The sequence below is a fragment of the Triticum dicoccoides genome, chromosome 7B (genome assembly GCF_002162155.2).
Source record: "Triticum dicoccoides isolate Atlit2015 ecotype Zavitan chromosome 7B, WEW_v2.0, whole genome shotgun sequence".
Lineage (NCBI taxonomy): Eukaryota > Viridiplantae > Streptophyta > Magnoliopsida > Poales > Poaceae > Triticum > Triticum dicoccoides.
In genome coordinates, this window is record NC_041393.1 from 765,910,786 (window position 1) to 765,930,644 (window position 19,859).

General features: G+C 46.2%; 1 pseudogene; it reads left to right on the forward strand.

Annotated features, from left to right (window-relative positions):
• The first annotated feature begins 16,310 nt into the window (after nucleotides 1-16,310).
• LOC119339744 lies at nucleotides 16,311-19,618 on the forward strand (annotated as a pseudogene).
• Nucleotides 19,619-19,859: the final 241 nt, after the last annotated feature.

The window sequence follows — 19,859 nt, forward strand, 5'->3', positions numbered from 1 at the left end:
TTGACATCATGGTGAAGATTTTGTGATCCGATGTCCTGTACGTATAAGGGATCATCCCCGGCCCAAGTACGTTCACCGATCAAGGCATCCCATCTTTTTGGATGGGCGACTCAAGGTGCTTTCAAAAATCATTATTGGTAATGTTCGTTCGGCTGAAAGAGTGACAATATCGTTTCTCCAGTCCAATTATAGCCTTTTTACCGAAGCCTTTGGAGTATTTCTTCTAACAGAGATTGATGCAGCAAAGAAGATGTTTCCAAGAGATTTTATTGTAATTCTTAGACATAGGAGTTACTTTATATTTTCTTGGATTTTAGATCCGAATCAATGTACCTGTAATCGTTATGAGTATGAATAAAATTGCATGTGTTCCTCAAAAAAATGTCATCAAATTTGGATCTCCATGTTTTTGTATTGTGAAGGCTACAAATATTACCGCACTTCTGCATCTCTTATGCTACTAAGTCCCGCCACAATGTGCGGGGTGTCATCTAGTTACGTTTAGCATATCTGTCGAGGGAAAATAAATCGTCACTTACCAACGTGGGTATCTTTTCTTAATCAGACGGATGTTTTTTTTCCTTTACATCGTTGGAGTTTTTATGGAAGTAGGATATTTTTGTAAGGCAATGATTTTTATCAAAACGAATCTGATCTATTATTTTTTTTCCTTTACATCGTTGGTGTTTTTATTGAAGGACGATATCTTTTTTCAAGGCAACGATGGATGCCCTCTCAATTTGAACGTGTCAGGAGCATTTTTTGGACCATTTGTGTTATATAAATTTTGTTTTTATCTCCGGCGATAATTATTTAATCCAACAATGTAATTGATTTTGATGATGTGAATTAATGAGAAGGCTTTAAAGGTGCCTCCAATTAGTAAATATAAGATAAGATATGTGAGAGATTACAAAGTGTACAAATTTAACTACACACACACGCACGCACACACACACACACACACACACACTATTTTCCCTGATTTTTAAGGCAACGAATCTGATCTATTTTTTTTTCCTTTACATCGTTGGTGTTTTTATTGAAGGACGATATCTTTTTTCAAGGCAACGATGGATGCCCTCTCAATTTGAACGTGTCAGGAGCCTTTTTTGGACCATTTGTGTTACATAAATTTTGTTTTTATCTCCGGCGATAATTATTTAATCCAACGATGTAATTGATTTTGATGATGTGGATTAATGAGAAGGCTTTAAAGGTACCTCCAATTAGTAAATATAAGATAAGATATGTGAGAGATTAAAGTGTACAAATTTAACCAAGGGGCTCTCTCATTAAATTAGTTTAATTCACTATGCTCCTTAATTTTGAAGCTTTTCATTCGATCAAGGTATTCAATTTTAATTCAGTTCAAGATTTTGACCAGGTCGACGATTTTCAAAATCGATCGGGAGGAACGGCTTATAAAAACATATCAATCCCGCGCACCTTTCACCACAAAAAAACCAAAGTGGCAACATATGATTGTAGCATCAAAATAGTACATGTAGACATCGATGTAGAAATTTTCTCCACAGCAGTGAAAGGCCAACCAAAACACCATATTATTAAAAAAATGGAAAAAACACTTCATCATCCTGCCTACTCGCCAAATGAAATACTCTCTCTCTGTTCCAAAACATATGGTGAATTTTCTTTAAAGTCAAATTTATTTAATTTTAACCATGTTCTGAGCGAAAAATATCGGCATCCACAATTATAAGCAAATAAAATACTCCCTCTTATCTATATTACTTTTCACTGAAACACTTGTTGTATGTAGATGTATTTTGGTGCTATATACATCCGTTTGAGCGACAAGTAATATAAATCGGAGAGAGTATGAAAATTCATTTCATGATGAATCTAATGATATCAAAATCAACGACAATCCCTGCAGAGGCCACCTAGACAAAACAGACATGACTAAAACTCCACACGTCATGGCACGAACAACCAGAGTCCATACCAGCCTACCTGGACAATTACTCGGCTGGGCTGACAGTGCGGACGTTACTAATGACGTTACTACCCCTAAAAAATACCAATGACGTTGTTAAGACATCTTCATGGTGTCGTGGTAATTCCCTTAGTAACTGAAGTTATCATGGCATGGTTATTAGATCGTGACTCACAAAAGTCGTTATAAGGCGAGAATAAGAGGAAATCTAAAAACGATCAGCGGATAGACATGACCTGAATCAACAGGTCCTAGATACCATCGTACACACACTGTCATATGAAAGAAAAACATCCATCATGAATAAGATGTTACCCTAGAACAATGAGTCTGAATCTGGGTAAAACCTCCTTCATGTGAAATCCTGTACCTAGATGATCCACGTGCGCCTTGCCTTTACGAATCCCAAATCATGTGTATTATAGTGAAATCACAGAAAAAGTTGGCGCCCACGGGGGGTTTGCGTTGTCAGCGACCTCCTCTATTCTATTACCTGGACTGGACATTGGGCTGTTCTTGGGCCTTGGGCCTGCACAAACGGGAAGCAGAGCGACTACAAATGCGCGTGGAGACCGCAACGAGCGACTCGGCTTGGATCGGAAGGCTTCGGCCTGGCTTGGCTGGCTAGCGTCTCTCTCTCCTCTCTGGTTCCTCATCGCCTCCCTCCTCTGATCTCCTTCTTCCTCCATGTAACTTGAGAGATGTAAGCAAATTCATGGTGATGTACTGGGTACCTAACATGTGTGCACTGGAGTTGCAATCCAGGCGGATCCTCTTTGACAATCGGCAACGAGCTCACGCCATGGCAGCTCGTGCGCTTCGGCACGCTGCACTTCATCGCCACCGACGAGACATGGCATCCTGCCTCCACTGGGAGTATGCACTTCATTACTGACCCCTCTGACATCATGTGCCTCCAACTCTCAACCCCTTTCCGACTGACGGGTCTAGGTTTCAGGAGGCACGTGGGACCTTCAATAGCGGTGCGGGCCTCACTAGCTTGTCCATGTGGTTAAATCCGACATCCGAGACGTCGAGTCTGACGGGTATGAGAGCTCCACTTCCACCGTGGAGGTATTCATGCGGGTAACGCCGCAGACCGTTAATGTTACCACGGACGCGACAATTTGAGCCGCCGTCGTGAAGCTCTTGCACATGCCCGTCAAGGGTGACTCGGCCACACATAACGCCCAGGCGACTCGCCAGTACGAACACGCCAAGCCGGCACCACTAGGCTGAACTACTCATGTCTTCCAAATAATAGAACCATGTGCAGAGGCCACGATGTTCACAACTCTCTTGAGGAGCCTCCAGAGTTGCCGCGACTAGGATGTAGCGGTACGTTTGGTCTATGGGGACATGTGTCCCCGTTATCCAAAGCATCAATAACTGCATCGCGATTGGAAGATAAAGTAGCGTTCAAGACAATACGGCTGGAGGGAATAGTTGGATAGAGGAATATACAGCAGACAGTGATGTATCAGCAGCCGCACAGGTCGGTACAGGATCTTGCCGACGGACGACGCGTTTTTGATGGACCTGTGATCAATGGTGTCCTGCTGCAACGCGGCAACTTTTTGGAGGATCGAGGTCTTTGTCAGAGCAAGACCTGAGCCGGCGTCAATTTAATTGATCAGAGCCCTGGCGTCAATTTAGTTTAGTTCGTGCGCAGGTCTGATTTGCGATGTCTTGACCCGGCAGGAACAAAAATAAATTAAGGTAATACGTATGATTAATAAGTTGAATAAAGTAGGACTTACGTATATTATTTGAGTATAAGCTAAGAAAAAAAAACTGTTAGTTGGATGACTTAGGGTTACAACATAAGTAACTTGGGACTGTCGTTTTTGTATTCGCAGTAGCGAAATCTAATGTTTTGAAAACAGATGAATGTATCGATTGAGTGGACCTGCAAATGGCAAATGGCAGTTTAAACAACTAATTTGGGGGATTTCGAAGCAGTGACAGTATCCAGGGGGCCACATCTTATATGCTGACCGGCCAGTTTTTATAATATGCTTCGAGTAGTAGTCATGTTATTGTCATGAGCAGTACCACATGTCTACAGAAATCATATGTACCCACCGAGTAATCAATCCGATTATCACTAACGTTATAAATTTGTCTGGATGGAGTAGCTGCTTAAATGCGAACCCGTGCAGCATCACGAGGCGGTTTGAGTACTGCTTAAAAAATGGATCAAACAGCTTATCAGCTTATCAGCGAGTAATAAATCTAGTTAAGTAAATAACAACACAGTGCCTCACGCCTTAAAAGACGCTTGTGTACTGCGGCATTCTGACGTGCAGAGTGGACAGTACAGATATGGTTGGGGAGGTAGTCGGTGCTTAAATGCGAGTGGGACAGGGTCGGCACAGGTCGGAACGAATCCTATACTTGAACTGCTGGTACAGGTAAAGTGGAAATACAAAAGTTGACGAGGTCAAATACTAATAGGTACGGCCGGATGAGCGGTGAGATTTCGGAGGCAGATGTCCCCGGGAACCATTGGGTATTTCCCAGCCGCACGATTCCTTCTTTCCTAACTGCTTCACTACTAAAAAAACAGCATGTCGAGTTCATCCCGAGCAGCCCTTTGTTCCTAAATACGTAAGCCAACTCGCCGGACGTCCACGTCGCGCTGCTCGTCACTGCCGGCCGCCGCCCTCGTTGCTGCCGGCTGACTCCTGTCGGTTCCATAGGACGCCGCCCTCGTTGGAGGTGGTCGCCGTCGCATCCCCGTCCTCGCCAGTTCCTCGCCTCCACTCGTAGCAAAACGATGCCATCGTAACAAAACGCCCGACGTATCTGTCGTTGCAGCACCTAGCCGCCGCCGTCGTAGCACGCCCGTCGCCGCACCAACATGCCTCCGGCCGCAGCTCAGTGTCGCCACCTGCACCCAGTGGAAGCTTTTTCTCATGCTGGTTGAAGCTTTTCCTCATGCCGGTTGAAGCTTTTTTTCTACCCGTCGACGCGCTTGCAGGGTCAAACGAACGACGGCTGCCAATGAACTCCATTTAAATGGATGTACCAAAATTCTCGCAGGTTGTAGCAAAAAGCAGCAACGGCTGCAGCAAAAAATGTCGTCGCCGCCGTCCTGGCTCCTGGGTTGCATCTCCACCATTAATTAATGTAGCAAATTTCTTCGTGGTGGTAGCAAAATCCGATTATGGTTGCAGCAAATAACCGTCTCCGTTCGTCGCAGGTTGTTGCTCCGCCGTTAGTGGATGTAGCAAAAAATGTTGCTCGTACCAGCATGTCGCGATGCTGGTTCCAGCATGCAACGACCGCGGCCGCAGCATGCAACACCCCGCTGCCCTCGAGCTTGCAGCTCCCTGATGGTGTGGGCATGGCTATGGTCGCCACGGTTGCATCACCGACAAAAACGGATGCACCTTCGCGGGGCTGCGCTTGCAGCTTTTTCCCCACCTCCGTCGGAGCTTCAACCAGCACTGGTGAACATGAATCTTGAAGACTACATGGGGAAGAAGATAAATATGAAGGCTGAGAAGAAAAAAGGGTCATGGGCCAAAGGCACGTGGTGGGCCAAAGAGGAAAATTAAGCGAACGACCCGAAGACGTGTGTGCGCTGGATTCCTGTGCGAACGAGTGGAGCGTGTGCGGCTGGCCAAAGCTTCGGCCGGCGCGCCATTGTCAAACATTTCCCTATTTTATTTCGGGTGAGAGCTGTTTGCCCCGACATACACAAAATTGTTGTTCCCTTCAGTAGTATTCCTAAGCTCACTTTCTGTTTTTCTCAGAGAGGATTGGGGGTAAATCAGGCTTACGCAGTAGGGAAATGCCTGTTGGTTCCTGGGGACATATGTCCTTGGAATCTCACCATTCATTACCCTCCCGATCTCCCCCTCTCCTATCAGTATTCTGACTTTCCCTCCTATATTCTGCCACACCTACATTTTATCTATTCGTATTTAATTGGTGTCGTCCTGTACTTCTGACTCGGGCCCGCATCGCATTAAACCAGTGTCTCATCTACCAACTGCCAAATCCTCTTACACTCTGTACCTGTATCCTTTACTTTTGGCTTCAACTCGCTGTACCTCCAGATTTTGCACTTCGCGCCCGCGTCAAGAATTGAAGATCAACACTTCGGCACTCCGGTGCTTTTATGGAGATTACTGAAACTAAAATCCTTGTTTCCAGTACTGGACACTCAACTGTTCCTACACTAAACATTACTGAACTTATCATCTTAAATCTACCCGTATAAAAAGTTTTGACAAGGAAAAACTGACATCAACTTCAGGGCAAAACAACAACTTTTCAAACACAAAAGTGTGAATAGTAACTTTTATATTGTGTTGATATTAATTTTTTCCCAACAAAAAATACCATGAAAGTTCTTCCTTGCCCAGACTTTTTATACGAGTACAACAGAAGGTCAAGTTTATAAAATACAAAATTAAATTTGTTGACTTTTTGGCAATTACTGTTTTTATATAGGGTGTATATGAACCTGATATGAAAAAATAGTAATCACGAAAAAGTCAAAAAATTCTAATACTTTTTTTAAAATATACATGACCTTCTTTTGTAGTTGTACAAAAAATTTGATGAAGGAAAAGCTCCCATTGATTTCTGGGTGAAGAAGATAAAAATTCAAGGAAAAAAGTGTGAATAGTAACTTCTAGTGTTGATTTTTTTTTCACCCAGAAGTCAACGGGAGTTTTTATTTCGCCAATTTTTTTTGCAACTCATGTACAAAAGAAAGTCAAATGTATTTTCGAAAGAATCAATTTTGTTACTCCGTTTGTATTTATGATATTTTTTTTGGCCGCAAGTATACAAGAGTTTTTATTTCTCCAAACTTTCTATACAACTTCTGAAAAGATCAAATTTATTTTGGAAAAGTTTCAGAATTTTTTGACTCAAAGCGTGGAACGGACACTTCTTCCTAGTACTAGGCAGTACAGTCTCATTAAATGAGGCTGCCAACTTCCAGCTTTATTAACGAAAACATTTGAGCAAGCTGTGCAGTTCGTTTTATCTTAGCAACGCCCAGAATTCCAGAGAGACACGACTCTCACAGTAGCCACCCAACAACAGGAAGGGGCGTGTGTCAGTGGAGCACAAAATGGAGCGCGTCAAAACACTGTACCAGATCCTATTTCAGCCTGTACTTCTGACGGTATTGCACTATCGCAGCAATGTATAACGCACTTTATCACTCGAGAGGACTGTCCCTATTTCTTTATTCACTACTTTACGTCCAGATCACAAAGCTCCTGGGCATGGTGTGGATATCGGGGACATATACATGCATAGACCAAACGTCCGCCAATACCCAATGGTTCCCGGGGACATCTGCCCCCGAAATCTCACCGCTCATCCGGCCGTACCTAAGATCTTGCTCATATATACAGGTGCTCATCCAACATCTTCTCCTCCTTCCGCAGATTTAGCCCTAGTCTATCTCACTGATGTCCCTAATCTCCTTCCACTGCTGGTCGGCGCCGAGGACATGCACCTTGAAGGCCTCTCTGTACTTGTGCACCACCATCAGCACCCCTCTTGGAGTCGCCCCGAGATACTTGCGACAGGATGACAGGCTGCCTTCAATGTCCAGCCTTGGCGCGACGGCCGTGCTCATGAACGCACCAGACTCCGCGTCATGTTCCCACAACTCCACGACACCCGAGTAAGAGATGGAGTAGAACTGCCCGTGATGGTGGATGGCGTCCTCGACACCGTCACGCGATGGTGCCAACCTCCAGGTAGGGTCCTCCGCGGTGGCGAAGGCCGGGGCACCGAAAATTCGGTGCGGGATTAGCATGGCGGTGTAGTTGCCGGGGCGCGGAGATGCTGAGAGGACCACCTTCCGGTAGAACCCAGTGCACATCTGGTGGGCACTGAGTGTGAGCGTCCCCATCCCGTCCGGCCCCCAAAAGTGGTCTTTAAACGGCGGCCCACAGCCAAACCGAGCAGTCAAGAGGCGGTCAACCTGGAAGCAGAAGCAGTTACCTGCGTAGGTCAAAAGGACTCCAGTGGTAGAGATATGAGGGAGTGCGTGCTGCTCGCCTGTAGCCGGGTTAATGATGTAGATCTGGGCACGGTCGTCCGCACTAGCGAGCCATCCGCATGAGGAGCCCAGGACCAAGTGTCCGGGATACGGGGCGGGCATGGTGGGCTCATGCACGACTGCCAGGACGGGGTTGGGGACACGGAGGTCATCAGGCATGGTGGCCTTGCTCTCAGTCGAAATCAATATGGTCTCTTCCTCGTGATAGGGCTGTTCGTTGTCGTAGTCGACATTGACCTCGACATGGGCGTAACTACGGCACCTGTACGGGCGAGCGCTTTGTCGTTGTGGACATTGTTTACCCCAACAAACTGCGGGATGTCGGAGATGTCCTAGTCTCCTTCCACTGCCCGTCATCCTCGAGGACATAGCACGCACACTTCTCTGGGTACTTGAGCACCACCATCAGCTGCCCTCCAGGCGCCGCTGCCAGATACTTGCGGCCTAACGATGAGCTGGCGTCTGCTTTGTCTTGGATGACCAGCCTTGGCGCGACGGCGGTGCTCATGAACGCACCGGACTCCGCGTCACGTTCCCACGACTCGACGTCGCCCGAGTAGGATACAGAGTAGAACTTGCCGTCGTGGTGGATGGCGTCCTCGACGCCGTCACACGATGGCGCCAGCCTCCAGGCAGGTTCCTCCGCCATGGCGAAGGCGGGGGCGCCGAAATCTCGATGGAGGATCAGCATGGCGGTGTAGCTGTCGGGGCACGGGGACGCTGAGAGGACCACCTTTTGGTAGAAGTAGGCGCGCATCTCTTTGGCTCTGAGTGTGAATGTCGCCATCCCGTGTGGCCCGTGATGGCGATGCCGATGCTCATGTCGGACAACTACATAGTGTGGGCGATCAAGGCTCAGGCGATCCTCGACGCCCACACTCTGTGGGAGGCGGTGGCGCCGGGCGACGCGGCGGTGAAGGGAAAAAAGTGCAAGATGGCATGCGCGATGATCCTCGATGGGCTACCGGAGGACGAGCTGCTGCAGGTGGTGACGAAGCTCACCGCCAGGGAGGTATGGGACTCCCTGAAGGTGAGGTTAGTCGGCGCCGATCGGCTGCGCGCGGCGAGGCGGGCGACGCTGCGCGCGGCGAGGCGGGCGATGGCGAGGCGCTGGATGCGTACGCCAGGAGGCTGGCGGGGATGACGGCGCGGTTCGCGAACCTCGGCGAGACGCTGGGCGACGCGGCGCTCATGAAGAAGCTCCTGGACAGAGTGCCCGATCGCCTGTTCCCCATCGTCGCTGGCATCAAGCAGTTCTGCAACCTCGATAAGATCACGTTCGACGAGGCACTCGGGCGGCTGCGCGCGTTGGACGAGTGGGTTCGGCTTCATGGACAAGACGGCAGCAAGCGTGGGTCGATCAACTGCTGCTGACCATGGTGCAATGGTGGGCACGAGAGCGGCAGCAGGGAGGAGCAAACGACAACAACGAGCGGAGCGTGGCGTCGGGCAACGGAGGCAATCGCCGCGGGCGCTGCAACAAGTGCGGCGAGCGCGCCACTTCAAGCACGATCGCCCCAGTTGCGACGGGAGTCAGCCGCGGAGCGCGCGATGCTGGCGGACGTCGGCGTCGAGGCTGGCGGATGTCGGCGTCGAGGACGACGGCCTCCTCTAGGTCGTGGCTTAGGGGGTGAACTGTAGGGCAATAAGCCACAGCGAGCGGCGACGCGGTGCGCGAGTGTGCGCGCGGTGGATGCGTCGGGCTCGACCCGTGGCAGGATTGGTCGGGTGCATGCGTGACCAAGGGTGTGTGCGTGTGTGTCCACGCATACGAGCGCGTGGGCCGTTGTGTGTAGGCGAGATACGTGGAGGAGTGACCACGTCGGGGCGCTGGACTCGAGCCATGGCGACTGCATGTGTGCGCGTCGGGTGCACGAGCCTGGGAGCGCGGGACGTGGGGGGTGCGCGAGTGGGGTGCGTGGGAGAGCGGCGCGGCGCGTCTGTGCACGCCTGTATAAAGCCTGCTCCCTCCTCCGTTTTGTAGTTTGCGGGATCGAGTTCGTGCTAGAGGAAGAAAAAAGGCCGTTCGTGCGCCGACAAAAACCACCTGTGTCCATTGTCTCCTCCTCCTTCTTCATCCTTCTTCTTTGTTGGTTCGTGCCACAGCGAGAGAGAGAGGAGAGCTAGGGCAGGCTAGGGTTTAGGGTTTTGACGCCAACAACTACTGCCACCACGCCTCTCAAAGGTCCCCTCACAATGATCTTGACCATAGCCATGACCGTCCTCGATCTGCCCTCCTTGACCACGATCTACACTTCACCTGCATGCGTGCATTCTCCATCATCATCTTAAACTACAAACGGCAACACACACACACAAAAAAAGATACATGCACACTAGAATATTCACACCCGGCCGTTGGGACACATGGGCAATTATCTAGTTTAATATATAAAAAAACCGGTATTAGGTATATGCACGTCAGATGTGGGCGGGGCAAAAAAAATTCTTTGATGGTGAAAGAGGTTCAAATCAGTCGATACGAACGAAGGGCTGAGATGAATTTGAAAGGGTCGATCCGTGGGAGAGGTCGATTGACCAATCATAGAGGAGCAATCAATGTTTCCTTGGGATAGAGGAACCCTACCCTACGTACCTAGCTAGTGACCGAAGCGAGCGCTCCACCCACTCACGCCAGAAGGAAGAAAACTCATGATTCTTCTTCCCCACATTTTCCGTGTAGACGTCACATGTGAACCGATGGCTGAGATTGACTTGAAAATGTGAGCGATCCGCGTGAGAGGCGGATTGGCCAATCACGCAGCAACAAATCCGTGGGAACCTACGCAGGAACTCGCATGGACGGTAGATGTGAACCGATGGCTGGGATTTAGTGGAAAGGAGGGAGCGATCCGCGTGAGAGGCGGATTGGCCAATCACGCAGCAGCAAATCCGTGGGAACCTACACACGAACTCGCGTGGACGGTAGATGTGAACCGATGGCTGGGATTTAGTGGAAAGGAGGGAGCGATCCGCGTGAGAGGCGGATTGGCCAATCACGCAGCAGCAAATCCGTGGGAAACTACGCAGGAACTCGCATGGATGGTAGATGTGAACCGATGGCTGGGATTTAGTGGAAAGGAGGGAGCGATCCGCGTGAGAGGCGATCACGCAGCAGCAGCAATCCGTGGGCCCTACCTAATAATAACCTAACCTAACGAGGAGAAACACGCCCGACGCCCCACGCGAGCACAGCAGCAATCCATTCCCCTCCCCACCCACCCACATCGCCGCCCCCTCCCCTCCCCTCGCCTCGCAGCAGAGAAGACAAGACAAGAGGAGGAGGGAGGTAGAGCGATCGACCGAGCAGGTTAGGTCAGGCGGCGGCGGCGGCGCGTCCAGATCCGCCATCCATTGGCGTCAACTTCCTCTTCGACCATGCGCTCCGGCCTTCTTCTTCAGAATCACGCGCCAGAGGAGGAGGGAGTTCATGCTTCAAGAGCTTAAGAATGAAGTCTTATATTAAGTTACTGACCCTAACTGTTAGAATGATGAAGTCTTCATGATTCTGCACACGATTTACTTGTTTGAATGTAGAATTCCAAAGTTGGGGTCCTTCTCCGTAATTTAAGCACTAATGATGATGGCACATGAAGTATGCTAACTGGATGATCATCTGTAAAATTTGTGCATTCTTATACTTCCTTTCCAGTAGTTTAGTATTTTTTTCCCTTGTCTATTCCACTTTCATCACATTGCTAGTCTATGCTTTTGATCTGCCATCATTCCCACTCCCAAGGGATCAAAATATATACTCACTGAAACATGTGGGCAAATTAGTACTACCTCCGTACGGAATTTACTTGTTGCTCAAATGGTTGTATCTAGGCGTATTTCACTGCTAGATACATCCGTTTGAGCGACAAGTAATTCCGGACGGAGGGAGTACTAGTCTTGTAGGACTAGCAAAATATTCAGGGCTTTGCTGTATGTCTCTAGATTATGATTTGCAGTTGTGCACTGCTGCCTGCTGGAGAATGCTCTACATGTTTTTATTCTTCGCTGTTAACACCTGTGACTATGAGTGCAGGGAGTTATAAATGCTGCTCTTGGAAACACAAGTCAATATGATGACTGGAGGTGGCATATGTATGACACAGTCAAAGGAAGTGATTGGCTCGGTAAGTTTACATGGAGAAACAGATTAAGAAATGCATGGCAATGTTTCAACAGTGTAACATTTCTTTTTCTTTGACCCCTTTGACTTTGAAGCTTCTGACATGATATTCTTATTCATCTCCAGGTGACCAAGATGCTATCCAGTATGTGTAGAGAAGCACCAAAGACTGTTATAGAGCCTGAGAACTATGGATTACCATTTTTCAAAACTCTAGATGGAAAAATTTTATAAACGAGCTTTTGGAGGCCAAAGCTTAGATTTTGGACAAGGTAATTTGCCTTCCATCATCAAGATGCATGCTTATGTGGCAAGTGTGTGTGTTGAATCCAGTAACTGATGAGTGCTTGTCCAGCTTCCCAGCCTGCAATGTGTGTGATATCAAATGCATCCATTATCTTCACAATGGGATCGTTTGGTGCAAATATTAACTGATTGCTGAATTTTATTATCCACACAACTTGTTTGGTTTTGGTTTTGGTGCTGGAACCAATTATAGGGCTCCATTACATGATCTGGTTTTGTAATAAGTACATCTAGCTTAACAGAAAAAATATATATGCAAACTTTGGTTCCCATTAAGCAAAATTGTCTCCCAATCACTCACGATGCTTATGTGTAACATCCAGCGCTTTCATTTTTGGTAGCAAGTTGCAGCACGAGAAGACATGGAGTTGTACAGTTGCTAGCCTTCGATTGCCCTACTATTGTGCGGTCCAAACTGTCTACATTTAGTAGTTCTTCTAACATGCAAAATGACTAGTAAACGCGGGGGTCTACTATTGAAGCAAATGTTGATATGAATAAAACAACACCCTTCATGGCCACAGAACATTATCTATCGTGAGGTCGGCCTCTCAGTTCAGTTGCGCGCATCTGTATTAAATCAACAGTTTATCTCCCATTATGTTTGCACTTTTGGGTCTACGCTATTGTACTTTGAGTGAATGTTATTGTGATGTACGTATGATGATTTTCTAGGGCATGCTTGATTTTTATTAGCATTGTTAGATGTTGTCAGACATGACAGAAGAAATAAGTCCAGAGGAACATCTATCTTTCTTTTGTGGGTCTTTGGTTTTGCTGGAAATGTCATTGTGCTTGCAAGACAAGTACACATGTTGATTGTGATGGACTCTGAAGTATCCACTATCCCACTAGTAGAGTACAGGTTTCATTCATACTACAGAAGCTGATTTCTCCATGCAAGTAGGAAGTAACCACTGTTTCAAATAGCCCGCTATAGCTCCGCTATAGCATGCTATAGCGTTTACAAAAGGTCTTGCGCTAAGAGACTTTGGTCCAAACAAATGAACAAACATTTTAAATAGCGCGCTATAGCTCCGCTATAGCACACTATAGCATTTGAAAAAGGTCCGGCGCTAAGATGCTTAGCGCGCTATTTAAAACTTTGGAAGTAACACATACACTCATGTCAGTGTACGTGCTACATTCAGTATTTCACATGCGAGCAATTGTGTTACGGAATTGAAAACTATTTAGAAACACCACTTGCATGCCTCGTAGTTTAACATCGTCTTCGCTCTCCCTCTGACCCCGTCTATTCTCTGTAGGTAGGTAGAGTGGCAGGCCAGCGACCTGGATGATGCCCATAGCCTCCACAGTCGCGCGAGCTCTGCTCCTTCTCCACATTCACGCGCCGGGAGAGGAGCCTCCGGTTCCTGCTCCTACCCCAACGCCATGGAAGGTGCCCTCCCATCTCCTCTCTCTGTTTGGTTCCAAAAGGGACATCATTTGTGGTAGCGAGTTGCAGCACGAGAACAAATCATGTCCTGCACTTCCTAGTCTGTCTCCTAGGCTTGATGCCATTTTTATAGGCTTGATAGGTCGGTTCTCATATTCAACTGCAAATGCTGCCATGTTTGGACACCAACCATCAATTTAGAGTTGAAAAATGTTAATGCTACGAAACAAGAAATATTTATGTAACCTGTATGTGTGAAACCCAGTTTTGGTCATTGCCCTAATCTTATTCATCCTCAGGTGACCGATATGCCATCCAGTACATGTGTACAGAAGCACCAAAAGCTGTTCTAGAGCTTGAGAACTACGGATTACCATTTTCTAAAACCAAAGATGGGAAAACTTTATCAACGTGCTTTTGGAGGACAAAGCTTAGATTTTGGAAAAGGTAATTTGCTATATGCCATATGTCACCAGCTATTTTTCTGCTTGTCATACGCTCACTGTCGTTGAAACTCAATTTATCTATGCAATTTTCCTTTTCCCGTAAGAGCATGGTTTTTGTGTAGCCGCATGGTTTGTCCACATGATTCTTGAATGAAAGAAGTAATACAGTCATGCAATTATTCGTTTCTGGTTTCTTGTGCTATCCGACTACTTGCGTTATTATGACAGTAGGAATTCAGAAACATATATTCCTGTTATCTTGATAACAAAGGAGGAGCACAAAGCCCAAATCTTTTCTGATCCAGTCTGAAAGTTTGAGGGACCACATGTACCTTTAGCCTGCAGATATTGCTGGAGCAAAATATTGCAGAGTAGCGCATACAAATCAGACTTTGTTAAATCCTGCCAAAACTGGGCCCTGAACCTCAGTTCTTGAGTTCTAACTTGTTAAGACTGGCCTCTAGTTTTTGCCGTTGTTGTTACATCAGTAGCTAGAGGTGAAGAACAATAAACTTCCGGTTATATTTTGCGTCAGTGCAAGATAATCTCATTTCCAATTTATAGGAAAACTGGAAACTTTTTTGGTTGTCACCTTTGTTTTGTGTTGTGCTCATTAGATATACCTTACTAGGTTGTTCAAATGAAGGAAAATGAATAACCTGGAAGTAATCAACTGGAATGCCTTTTAAGTTTCACCTATTTGGTGGGTTTTCAGTGCATAGCAATTATTGGGTCCTTCTAGAACAAACGACTATGGAATACACCATTGTTTTTCTTATTTTTCCTGGAACCAATATAATTCTTAATTTTTCTTCTTAGTGAACCAATGTAATTTAGTTTACTTAACCATTGCAGCAGCATCCTTATTTTGTTTCTGAAATGGAGCAGTGCCTTTTGGTGTATGTTTAGTCAGTATTACTCCTCATGAGAGCTCCTGCCATTCTTGCTGCATGGTTGCATCTTTCTCTTGTTGAGTTCAGTGATTTTACTCTGAATCATATGTTCTTTTCCCTCTTTTGCCCCTTCTCAATTTCGCATAGCTACTTTCTTTCTTGTCCTATAATTTGAGCTTGTTATCTATGGGCAAAGCTAATAGTTTGAGGCTGCATACACGTCGTCGCCTAATCGCTATCGAGTGGAAATTTTCCCTCTCCCTAAGAGCGTGGTTTTTGTGCAGCCGCATGTTTTGTCCACATGATTCTTGAATGAAAGAAAATAATACACTGGTGCAATTGTTTGATTCTGGTTTCTTGTGTTATCTGAACTGAAAGTGTTCTGACAGTAGGAATTTAGAAACATATATTCTTGTGTTATCTTGATAACAAAGGAGGAGCACAAAGCCCAAATCTTTCTTGATCCAATCTAAAAGTTTGAAGGACCACATGTACCTTTAGCTTGCAAATATCAAGGGAGCGAAATTTTGAGTAGTACTGCATATCGGTTGGACATGGTTACATCCTGCCAAAACTGGGCCCTGAAGCTCATTTTTTGAATTCTGACTTGTGAAGACTGGCCTCTAGTGCTGCCATTGCTGAGCAAGCTTTCCTTGTCACACTTTCTATGTTGAGGGTGATGTGAAGATCTCTTGTTCAACTGCTTTACAAACACCTCCAGTTCTATTTTTTGACATCTGTGAGCCATATGTCATCTTCATAGTAAAAAGAACACTTTGTGTTACTTGTCACCAACTTAGCGAATTTACTCCTTGAGTGCTAATTTAGCTCTGATTTTATGAGCAGGTTGATGTATGAGCTGGCTGGTCCTGGCATCGTGCCCTCGTGTGCATGGGCATATGCGACTCTTGTCGGTGCCACCTGGTGGTTGTCCTCATGGTCTTCTTCACGCTCGCGAACCCTCCCCCGTGGCTACGGTTTCTGGGATGGTGTTGCCTCCAACTCCGGGTTTGTCTGGTTCGTCCCCTTTGACGCATACCACACTCCCACGCGCAGCTCCGCCTGATGGTGTTCTTGCGCCCGGTGGCCACGGGACACACGTGTGCTATGGTGCAACCCTGGTGCGGCGGTGGCTTCATCCACCGCGTGATGGCGGTGGATGACTGCCCCGCAACCCTGGTGGCGGCTGTCCATGGCATCGTCTACAAAATCTTCAGGTGAGTTCATCACCCTCCTCTGGCTTCCTCCTCTCTGCTCTGAAGCATGTGGCCTTCGTGCCGCAGCTGTACTTTGTCCTGATTCATGGCCATCGAGCCATTGGTGTTCCAAGGCTAGGGTGTGGCTACTGCTGCTCTTAATTGGCTCGAATTAGTATTGTTCTAGATCAATTGACTTGTGCTAAATACTATAATTGATGCTTGCTATGACATCTGCATATTGTAATTGCACTCGAGTCATCTCTTCCAGGTTAATTTTAAATGCAAATGTGTGAAATGTCATCCTTTTGCAACTGCCACATTGATAGCTTAGTGCCACTAGAATCCCAGGTCCTTGTGTAGTTTGCTTAGGTCCTTTACGAGGCTAGCTCAACTTTGGTTCTAACTCATATCATATTTGGTCCTGCTGCATCATGCGTGTGTGGTTCATGATGGTCACATGCTATCTAATCAAGGTTGTTGTTTTGCTACATAAAGTGAGTGGTATCTCGGTTGGTACCTGATCTAGTTCACTGTTTATTTTACTTGCCTGGTACTGCATGGTTTATTGTGAAATAAAGTCAACAGCTCGATTGATCCCTCTCGTTCCGGTGTTTTTGATGCTCTCGTCTAGCGTGCCTATTCCTATTCTCGTTGGTTGCAAAACCAAATTACTAGGGTTGTCTGGGTAGTTCTGTCCTTGTTTGGGTTTACTCCTAGGTTCTTCTGTAGTAGTAGTTTTATTCCCACGTCCTGCTGAGGCCAAATCTATCCATTTGCTTGGTTCAGTTTCCATAGACCTCTCCATGCTCAAGATGAGAAAATCATGCGGTCAATCTTCTTGATGCCACCATTGGTGTCATTTTCTTACCATCATATTATATGTACCACCGAACAATCAATCTTTAATCTTCGCTTCTGTAAAACCAGGCTTTCTTCTGTTATGCATGGAGTGTTTGCTTGCACTTGTTTGCTGTGATGCAAAAGCAGCTCATTCAATTTGACATGTGCAACCAATGTGCACAGCTTGCATTTAAATTCCAGCCTAACTAGCTTTTATTTGAAGCCATTTAGATCAAGCCATCTAAGTTTGCTGTGTTTTCGCCTAACTAGCTTTTTCTTGTTCTTTAGGTTCTCAAGGGGGTTATGTTTAGGACAGCCACAGAGCACAAAGAACAAACATGCTCCTTCTGCAAGAGGGTAACGATCATGATGATACTCTTTATCATTTTGTTAAATGAAATGTGTCCTATCAATGCTTGCTGGATGATAGCTAGCCCTATTGGGTAGTATAGGTAATTCTTTGTGCTTCACAACATTCAAGAGCTCTTTAGTCCTGCCAAAACGAGGTTTTGATGTTTCTCTCATACAAAATATTCATATCTAGTCCTATATGATGCGTTTGTGCATGATGGGTGGCACGTACTACTGTACTAGCTAGGTAATAAGCTTGTTTTGCTACCGAATGATTGAATGGTGTCTCAGTTTGCACCTCATCTAGCTCACCACCTAAAAATGCCACTGATTGGTTAGTACTCCCCTTCTTGGTGGGCTAAACATATTCGTCTGTTCGATTTGGAGCAGTAGGCGCTCTCCATTGACCACTTGGGCCACACGCCTAAGCTGTTGATTGCGTTATTTTATTCGTCTTCTCTATATATTTATTTGATTGCCTGTTACATCTGCGCTTTAAATACTCAGAATGCTACTGTCACATTTCTTTATGTTGACTGGCTAGATTTTGTTGCAGGCGATGTGCATTACGCTCTTCAAGGGACCATGCCGATGTAAAGCAGCAGCGGCCTTTGGTACGCCGCGCCGCCCAACCTTTTGTCTCCTTTACCTGGTTTGTCGGTATCACCATGGCTGGGATCTGCTCTTCCTTTCCTGTAAGCACACACCTCCCCCTTCCATGCATGCCACTGTTTCAGACTGAGTTTTGTTCATTTGTTTAGAGCATTCTCTTGGGTTTGGTCACTCTATGACGCCATCGGTATCAAATTCTTGCAATCTAGTTCTGCCTCTTTGAGTGACAATGTGTATGATGGATGGTCACGTATTACTGTACTAGCTAGGTAGTAAGCTTGTTTTGCTACTGATTGAATGCTATCTCAGTTTGTACCTCATGTAGCTCGCCGCCTAAAATTGCCTGGTGATAGACACTGTTTGGTTAGTTCTCTCGTTCTTGGTGGGTTAAATGTTATTATTTATTTGATTTTGGGGCAGCAGGCGCTCTCCACCGACGCCTGAGCAGTTGATTCCCTCATTTTATGCATCTTCTCCATATATCCAGTTGATTGCCTGCTACATATCCCAGTAAATACTCTTCTTGTCATGATGTTCTTTGCAGTCCTTGGCTTCCTTTCTCCATCCAACACAACATGGATGGGCTGATGATATCTATGCTCTTGCTTTGGGTTTTCATGGGCTTGCTTGTTGGCTGCTCTTCTTCACGTCTCTACAAGTTGTTCAAAGAACATTGCCTTGAGGATATCATTCACCTTTCATGGCAGTGTGTTCGCCATTTTCTTCTTGAATATTCTTGTCTGGGGCACAAGTCCTCTGGTGTAGTTCCATTCACCACAATGTTTGCCCTTGTCCTCTGGTTTGGTCTCTGGGCACCTTTACTGTTTGTTGGGAGTCTCCTTGGTTTCAAGAAACCTGTCACTGAAGATCATGTGAAAACAAACCTGAGCAAGCCTGGTACATGAACTTAATCTTTTCGATTCAAATTTGAGGGACCCTTCCATTTGGAGCTGTGTTCATTGAGCTCTTATTTATCATGGCATCCATCTGGCTGCATCAATTTTACTACTCCCTCTGTCCCATAATCTAAGACATTTTTGACACTAGACCTGTGCCAAAAAAACGTCCTACATTATGGGACGGAGGGAGTACACTTTTGGGTTTCTCTTCCTCGTCTTACTGATTCTGACCGTGACACGTGCCAAGTTGTTGATATTTTCTCTACTACTTCTGACTGTGGCCGGTGAACATCGTCCTCTAAATTTAGCTACCTGAGTTTTGAAATCTGGTTGTTAAGGTGCACTCGGAAGCTGCTTATGTATTGATGTCCCATTTAACATGTCCTTTTTTTATACAAACATTCATTTTGCTATCTCGATGCATTCTGAAACTGTTAATTTGCATCATCCAGGAATGCATCCAGGGAAGTTTGAGAATGTCAGGAAGGAGGCCACCATGCCGAGTGGAGGAGCAGCCATCACGCCTGGATCTACGAGGCCTGAATGTGTGACATGAGTCATCATCCGTGGCTTTCGCACGCATGTACCAAGATACATACCCTTGTACTTTGGTTGTTTTGCAGATCCCTGATGGTTTCCTTTTTGTATAGATGAGAGTTTGAGACCCTAGAGTGCATCCAGACTAGGGTATGCCGGCACTCTTCCTGTTTTTGTTACATGTGGATATGTTTGGTGAATGATCAACCATAGTATTATCCTGTCGGTTTCTTTGTTTGCCATCCTGTGTTGGTGTTGAT